Source organism: Sminthopsis crassicaudata, chromosome 2 (genome assembly GCF_048593235.1).
Source record: "Sminthopsis crassicaudata isolate SCR6 chromosome 2, ASM4859323v1, whole genome shotgun sequence".
Classification (NCBI taxonomy): Eukaryota; Metazoa; Chordata; class Mammalia; order Dasyuromorphia; family Dasyuridae; genus Sminthopsis; species Sminthopsis crassicaudata.
In genome coordinates, this window is record NC_133618.1 from 381,862,074 (window position 1) to 381,871,271 (window position 9,198).

Below are 9,198 nucleotides of genomic sequence, written 5' to 3' on the forward strand. Positions count from 1 at the left end.
GCAGCAATAATACATTTTAAAAAATAACTTTATAGTTCAAAATTTTCTACAAATTCTCATATCCAAATTACAAAGTGAAGCAGTGTGTAAATGGCTAGTTTTCCTAAGCCATCAAGAATGATCCTTACTTAGTGAGGTAACTCTCAAAACCTACTGCAATGAAGCCATTATTAACCTTAATCTAATTTATTTTTATCTTCAATAGAAATAAATGGATAGAACATATTCCGTTCAAACTCCTATCTGTAGTCCCTGTAGTGACTAAATCCAAATGGGTCTAATAGGCAGTGAATCTGGGTACTTTCCATCCAGTAGGCATTCACAAAGCATTTTTTAAGTAGATACAAAGTGCAGACTACTATGCTAATCACTGAAGCAAGTAAGGAGTTTAACAAAGAGTTTTCCTATACCCACTGAGCTACTAATTCAGTAAAGATGTAACTGATATATTGGACGATCACCCACAATGTAAGAATTCATGATTATCACATGGATTTGGGGAGGATACCTATTCATCCTCTAGTTTATCTAATTTACTCCAATCTGCCCTCACATCAGCAGATCTAGATTCCCAAAGTATTAATATCATTTGGTTACACTCGAATATAAAGTCCTAGAAGTAATTCTATCATGAAAGAGTCACCACTCCAGCTCTCAATCTCTCAATTTAATTTGTTAATATGACTAGTCAATCACAATAGTGGCATATTAATTAACTATTGATCTTTAAAATGGTAATTATTATTAAGGTAATTAATCAATAAGGTAAAAGAAGTAATATTACAATTTCTCATAAGTCAAAGCAAACCATAAATAATAAATATGTCACAATCCTCACAAAATCCTCACATATTAACAGAAACTTTATAAGGAAGCAAATGAAGGAGAAGAACCCATGTGCCCTGGTGAACTCACAACTCTGAAAATCTTTGGTATCCTCTTTCTATCTCATAGTTCCTTGATTAATGTAGAGTTTATGTTGATGAGATGCTTTCATCCTCTGGTAAGCTAGGCTGATCTACATTGCATTTGATTAACACTTCATTGAGAGAACTCAGCCAAACTAGCTGATTTGTTGGGTCACTTTTCTAATTCTTTGTTTCTTATCTGTATCTATGTTCTATTAAGACTTACTTATTATACTATACCTAACACTTCTATCTTCAAAGTTAGCCAAGGCACCTCTGAAATCCAACCTTTTACCTCTTTCTGTCTTTATCTGTCCATCTCTCTATCTCTCTGTGTATATCTGTGTGTGTCACTCTCTTTCTCTCTCTGTCTCTGTCTCTCTCTGTCTCTGAGGTGTTCAGTAAGGGTTTATCTATGTCCAAATACTGAGCCATAGTTGTTAATGCTGGTTCTAGGGGACAAACAACTCAACTAAATATATTTAGATAGCAGTGTGACCTGTAATGGTCCAAGAATGGTTTTCTAAAAAGAGAACATACATTTAAATTGATTGAGAACAGCATATAATATTAAATTCTACAAGTTCCTTTCCAACTTGAAGTGCTAGATTTATTGTAACAAGAGATTGTTTCCAGAGAACCATCTTATATAAGTAGGTAGGGAGTTTTTTGGTAAACCTTAATTTTTGTTTGGCTACAGAAACAATCTTAGCACTTGAGTGCAAAGCTGATTCTAGGCAGGCAAAATCAATCCAAAGGAAATCAATCAGACAAAAGACCACAGAGACTATACTACAGAAGATGGTCCTAAAATAAACAGGACACATTCTTCAACAGTGATATACTGGGGAAAGCACTAACCCAAGAATCAAGAGATTCTTAACTCTGAAGTCTCAATGCTACCATCAGTTTGCTGTGAGACATTGGGAAAGCAATTCCACCTCTCTGGGTCTCACTTTTCTCATCTGGTAAATAAAGCAGCTGGACTAAATGATTTCTTAGATTTTTCCAGGTTTAATATTGTATTCCAAAATCATATATTCCAGCTCTTACATGCTAGGTATTATGATTTTAAAGTTTCTTCTCATTCTAAAAATCATCTTATGACTATTCTTCTATTAAATAATCCAAAATTCATATACACAAAAAGATATTTTCAGTGTACAAAATATTCTATACTTTTAAAAACAATTAACATTCAAACAACAACCAAATCCCTATCATATACTAGATACAGTGATAAGCTGTAGATCTGCAAAGACAAAACAGAAGAAGTCATTGTTCTCTGGGAACTTACATTCCATCAGTTCTATCTAAGACATTATTCAATATAGTGGGCTTTATATTATGTATTTTCTAAGGTCTTTTTTATGAATGAGACTGGCCCAGAAACATCCAAAATGCAAGCAGGACTACCAGAGATAACTATTAGAAGAGGAGACAGATGGCAAACCACTTGTTGCTAGACTGATATAAGATTATACATTAGGGAAACATAGATATAATTGTTTTTATTTCCTTTAGATACTGTCCCCAGTTTTCAAGTTTATTTGGAATGATCATAATTTGGTCATACTATGGGAAGTTCAAAAAATGTACCTTTTTGTGACACAATAGCATATGGCAATGCACTGAATGGCACATCAAGAAAGATATGTACAGTCCTGAGATCAGCTTTTCCTGCTCATCCACCGTCTCATTGAGAAGCTTAGGCCATCTGATGCCCAGGGGTTGACATGATAATCAAGCTCAAAAGGGATTTGGCACTCCTAAAGCAAACACTTCCACTTGCCAAGATCATTTGGCTCACACAGCTATCTGGGCAGGATTGGAGGTGGGCCAACCAACAAGCAGCAACCAGGAGAAAAAAAAACATACTCAACCCAAGGTTGTGAAAATTTCTAGAAGGTATGGGTTTTAAATCAGGACCCTCAGTCCATGTAGGAGACCAGATTGTATCCCTCATGGGAATCACATCTGTCACCTCTGCCTTCTATTTCCAGAACATCTGCCCACTTATTATGAAGAATTACAGAATGTTAAAAATGAAAAAGATATTTGAATCATAAAAAAATGGAATTTATAAGCTGAAAACAGTGTTCAAATCTTAGACCATAGACTATCTCTAAGGATCTTAAGAGATAGGCAAGTTTCTCTCTCCTCTTATTTGTGAAGAATAAATCTCAGAGAGATGTGCCCAAGGTGACACAGCTTGTTAGTGGCTCTGTATAGGAATGGAAATAAAATTGACTGCTAGTTTGGTGCTCATTCCATTACAATATGCTGTAAACTATTCTACTAAGTGACTGGTCAAAGTACTGCCTTCTCATAATCCATGCAGTAGGATATTCAAGTCAGAGATTTTCTAAGAGAAAGAATTTTTTCAGATGTGATAACAAAGTGGGTAAAATTTTAACAGTATGGAAATATTAATTGTCCTCCTATTGAAAAGCCTCTGCCACAGTGAACTAAAGGGAGATGCTTAATTTGCTAAGACTGTATTACAAGTGTTTATGAGGACCCTCAGTAAGTAGCATAAAAAGGCATTTAAATCTCTTAGTGCAATGGAAAATCATGCCAGAAAATCTGAAATGTAATTATATACATTTCTGGGTTTTGTTAAATATTTCCCATTGCATTCAAAAATCTAATATTCATTTTATAAAATTTTGAACTCAAAATTTTCTCTTCCTCCCCTCCATTAAGCTTTGATAAGGCAAGCAATATATCTATCAATCATAAAATTGATAATTTAGAACAGAAAGTGGTAAATGTTACCCAAGAAAAGGACCCTTTGAATAATATAGCAAACTAAACAGAAATATCAATAATTCCATGAAAATGTTAGAAGAAAATTAAAAAGTTTTTTAAAAAGAAGTAAATTAATGAATCTATTATCAAAAAACTGATATGGAAAATAGGTCTAGGAAAGAAAGATTATTACTATTCATCCTGAAAACCATAGATTAAAAAACATTTCTTTAAGTTGCACAAAATATATTTCCATGTCAGCCATGTTGTAAAACATACACACAATTAAGACATATAAAGAAAGTTTATTAAAAGTATGCTTCATTTTGCACTCAGAATTCATCAGTTCTTTCTGGACATGGATAGCATTATTTTTTATCATGAGTCTTTGGATTGTCTTGAATCAGTGTCTTAATTCAAGCAGCTAAGTCTTCCACAGTTGGTCACCTTTACAATATTGCTCTCACTGTACACAATGTTTTCCTGGTTTTAGTTACTTCATTTTGCTTCAATTCATATATAATCTCATGTTTATTTCTTAAAATTATTCCTCTTTTCATTTATTATAGGATAATAGTATTCCTTCACAATCATAGGACACAGTTTGTTTAGCCATTCCTTAACTGATAGGTGTCCTCTCAGTTTCCAATTCTTTGCCACTAAAAAAGAGGTGCTATAAATATTTTGCATGAGTAGATCTAAAAGGAAATATATTGTATCAGCTCTTGATAGAGAGGGAAGAATATTGGATTTGAGTACAAAGAAAGTGGATTTGAATCTCAGTTCTAATATGAATTGGATGATCTGAGCAAGGGACTTCATCTCCTTCAGTTTTGATCTTATTAAGAAATGTGATTTTTGGATCCTGTAACCAATAAGACGGAAGGAAAGAGTGAAATGTTGTTGTTGGGTTCTTTTTTTTTTCCTGTAAACTGTTCTGACCTAAAAAACAAACAAACAAACAAACAAAAAAAAAAACAGAAAATATCCATTAGATATAACATAACTAAAGATGAATATACAAGATTAGAATATAGAAACAGTGCATAAGATGAAAGCCTCATGAAAACTGAAATAGTTAGAACTCAATATTCACACTCTTAACTCCTTGTGCATGGTTGGAAATGTGGAAAGAGAGTCAGCTAGTTCAAATGATCTCACAGGCTTATATTTCAGGATCTGATTGTGGATGGACTTACCTGGTTCCCCAATGGCAGTAACTCAGTCTTAGCCACATTATAAGCTCATACTGGAGGAAGAATCAGTGAAGCTATAGAAAAAAAGAGGGGGTACTACAGCTGTTGGACAGAGTGGGTGTAAGAAGAGAGGATGAAGAAGACATCACGGTACACACTAAAAAGAAAGTTTAAATGATTTTGTGTCTGACTGAGGGTAAGGGAAATAAAAAACAAAATGGGATCAGACTTTTCCATGTGGAGTTTATACTCTGGATAGGGATCTAGCCAGGCATCCATAATCATGATAGCAGGAAGCAAAGAATGCTTAGTCTTGTTAGAGTGTGTGATTGTGTAGAAGGGGAAATATCTGTTTCCACATCAGTGGAAAGGTGAAGGACTAAGAATGAGGAGGACAACTGATAATTTAAAATAGAAAGTGGTAAATATTACCCAAGAAAAAGACTCTGAATAATGTAATAAAATAAACAGAAATATTAACAATTCTATGAAAATGTTAGAAAAAAGTCAAGACTTTTTTTAAGGAAATTAATAAATCTATTATCAAAAAAACTGCTATGGAAAATAATTCAAGGAGAGAAAGATCATCACTATCCAACATGAAAACCATGCATCAAAAAAAAAATCCTGAATATTAAATTTTAAGAAACCATTTATCCAGAAAATTAGGCAAACTTGTTTAAAGCAAAGAGCAAAACAAAACTTTAAAAGAATTCACAGATTGAGTCCTGAAAGAAACTTCAAAATAAAAACTCTCAGGAATATAAAAAACAAAACAGTGCTTCCAAGTCAAAGAAAAAAAAATACAGCAAGTCTCCAGAAGGAAAGCATTCATGTGCCAAACAACCATAGACAGGATTACAAAAGATTTTATAATTACAATCATAAATGAGAAGAACTGTTAAGATATGGTATTCCAAAGCCAAAAGATAAATGTATACAATCAAGGCTTTACCTTGCAAAACTAAGTACAATCCCATGGTGGGGGGAGTGGGAGAAGGGGAACCTATAATGGAATAGGAATTTCTGATGTAAAGATGAGAATAGATTACAAACTTTGAAATTCAAATACAAGAGTCAAGAGAAAACCTAAAAAGTTATATATATATATACATATATATAGATATACTTTCCCCCCTCCCTAAGGCTGGGGTTAAGTGACTTGCCCAAGGTCACACAGCTAGGAAGTGTTAAGTGTCTGAGACCATATTTGAACTCGGGTCCTCCTGAATTCAAGGCTGGTGCTCTATCCACTGCGCCACCTAGCTGCCTCCATATATATACTTTTTTAAAAATTGAAGGACTATGTAATTATGAAGACGAGTTCTAATGGAAGAATAAAATGTTCCTTTTGAACTTTAATGTCTTAAATGATGATGAAGAAAGCTAAATATGACAAAGTATGTGAGTGTAGATTGTTGTTTTTAATTTGTAATATCAGAATTTAAACAAGGGAAAAGAATACATTAGAAAAAAGAGGAAAACATGGAGATAATATTCTATTTCTCCTAATACAATATGTGAGAAAAAGATGCTAACATAGAAAAAGAGGAAAAAGTTTTAGGGAAGAGCAGCAGTATACTACCCATGAAGTTCACTATTATAAAAAAGTCAAAGTATTATTCTTTCTCTCCTTCCCTCCCTTTCTTCTTCTCTCTCTGTGTTTCTCTCTGTCCCTCTGTCTGTCTGACTCTGTCTGTCTCTCTCCCTCTCCCTATCTCTCTGTCTCTGTCTGTTTCTCTGACATTCTCCCTCTCTTTCCTCCCTTCCTTCTTCCTTCCCTCCCTCCTCCCCTCTCTCTGTCTCTCTGTCTCTGTCTCTGTCTCTCATACATATACATATATACACGCACACACAGACATACATATACACATAGAAAAAGTTAGCTAAAGAAATACATTAAACTCACTAGTCAAATAGGTGAAGACAGAAAAAGCAAAGACATTATTTAAGAGAAATAATAGTATTAGAGAATAATCACCAACAAAACATAATTCAACTTTGAAAGAGAAATTACTAAGTAGTATTTAAGAGGGAAATGAAATGGTTAGCATGGATGATTGGTATATGAGTGAAGGGAAGAGCCCCCATTCAGTGAGCTACTATCAATCAACTAGTAGAACTCTATTATCTTTTAGGGATTTGCTAAGAAGACAAAGACAAAAACATTTCCACCATCATGATATCACACTCTATTTTACACAAAAAAATAGTTCTTAGGGATATTTATCTCAACTTTAATATACAATGAGAAAAAGGCATATGTTTAGAAAACATGAGACCTAACAATACTTCAAAACTCCTGCACCTGGCAGTCCTTTTCTCCTTCTATAGACTCCTCCTGGAATTCCTTTGAAGTATAGGACTATGAGTATTAATGGATTTCTAATGTATCTCCCAGTCCCTTGAATACTTCCCTTTTTCAATAATCATTAATTGAAGATAAGAAATGAATAAACAAGAAAAAAAAATAAACAAACAAAAAATTGATGTGCTCAGAGGCCTAAGTCATAAAAATTTGTCTTTGTTCCTTATTAGGAAAGAAGAAAAAAAAAAAAAAAAAAGAAAAAAAACAGCTTCCAGGTGGGTAGATCCTTCAGTTCTGGCTCAGCAACTCATGACTCATCAATCCTTCTGTCTCCTTATCCAATCAGAAAACTTTTTTTCACCACACAATATCAACCATTCAATTATCTATTGCCAGAAATAGGCTTTCCAAGCCTTCATGTTTTAGAAATAAGCAGGAACTATGTTCATATGCTTTGAATAATCTATAAGGAAGGATAAACTTGAACATGTCCTAAGAACTTGGACGCTTTGGCCAGTCCATAATATATATAAACAAAATAAGTATCAGACGATTAGTTAGGGAAGGCACTAAGACCTGGATGGATCCAGAAAATGTGTCTACTATTGATGGTAGTGCCTGATCTAAACTTTGAAAAGATATAATTGAAAAGGTAATACATTAAACTGGATAGTTTAATAAAAGGCTTGGAAAGTAGCAGATAAAGTCTTATATGTGAGGGATAGCAAGAAAGCTTATTTTACTATACATAGAGTGAGTGAAAGAAGATAATATATTTCTGAAAAGGTAGTTGGGGCTATGATACAAAAGCTTTAAATATAATAGCAATTTGTACTTTAAATTATGTGATAAAAAAATTCATTGCAATTCTTGAGTGGAATGACATGATTAAACTTGAATTTCAGAAAAACAAATCATTTTGGAAGCTATATAAAGAAGAGATTGGACAGATGAGAATCTGGAGGCAAGGAGACCAATTCAGAGACCATTGCACTGATCCAGATGAGAGGTAAAATGGTCTTGAACTAAAGTGGTGTCTGTGTGAGAAAGAAGAAGAAAACAATTACAAAAGATTCTGTGTAGGTAGAATCAACGAAACTTGACATTTGACTAGATATAATGAGATGAATGGGAGCAAAGACTCAGGGGTGAATGAATCAAAAGCTACAAAACTGGGTGAGTAGAAGATACTGAAGGCTTTTCCATCACATTATTTGTTATCCAAAATCTAAAAGAATTGTTTTACATGCAATGTCTAAGGCTGACAAAGTAGATATACCCTGGGGTATCTTGATGTTCCTGATGCAGAAAGAGTTAGTGTGGATTAAGTACAGAGAAACACTCAATAAAATCTTTTTATTGTGATGATCATGTTACTGATACATTGGTGAAAATAGCAATGTACTAAAATTAAATTATAAAGAGATTTCATGGTTTAAAATTGAAGTTTTGAAAAGGGAAGGTTAGTAAATGAGCATAAAGATTCAAGATTTTCAGACAAATGTATTTGGCAGGGAAAAATATTTGTTGCCTCTGTGTATTAATGTTTATGTGTGTGTGTATACATACTTGTATATTATTGGGAAGCAAAAAAGGTAGGGCATTTTTAAAATGACGAAGCAACTCTTAATCATATTATTTAAAAAACACCTTGGTGTCTAAGTTTGATTAAAATAGACTATCAGAACCTATTTCCTACTTACCATTTTCTAGAAGTTTTGAGAAAGGAAATGGTTTACCTGAAGTCAAATAAAAAGTTAGTGTCAAAGATAGAGCTAGAATCCAAGTCCCCTAACTTGCAGTAAAGTCTCCTGTAGCATATTTTTACTTTCCAAAGAGAAATTTTCTCATCTGAAGTCTGAGTTGTTCCTTGAAATTCATGTTCTTATTTTCCTTCATTTTTTTAGTGTCAAAGATAGTCTTACATATATGTAAAAGTTGCTGTGATTTCAGGGGCCCAGGTGATTTCAAAGACCTGCTTGTCCCCTCTCAAATATCCCCCAGACTATCCTTCATCTTTACATTCCAGATAGCC

General features: G+C 33.5%; 1 long non-coding RNA gene across 1 annotated transcript in view; it reads left to right on the forward strand.

Annotated features, from left to right (window-relative positions):
• The window catches only part of LOC141556715 (uncharacterized), a 116,220-nt gene extending 107,692 nt beyond the window's left edge, over positions 1-8,528 (forward strand). Inside the window, exons 4-5 of the long non-coding RNA XR_012486617.1 lie at positions 7,394-7,438; positions 8,069-8,528. This is a non-coding gene — a long non-coding RNA (uncharacterized LOC141556715). The remainder of the gene's footprint in view (positions 1-7,393; positions 7,439-8,068) is intronic.
• The last annotated feature ends 670 nt before the right edge of the window (positions 8,529-9,198 follow it).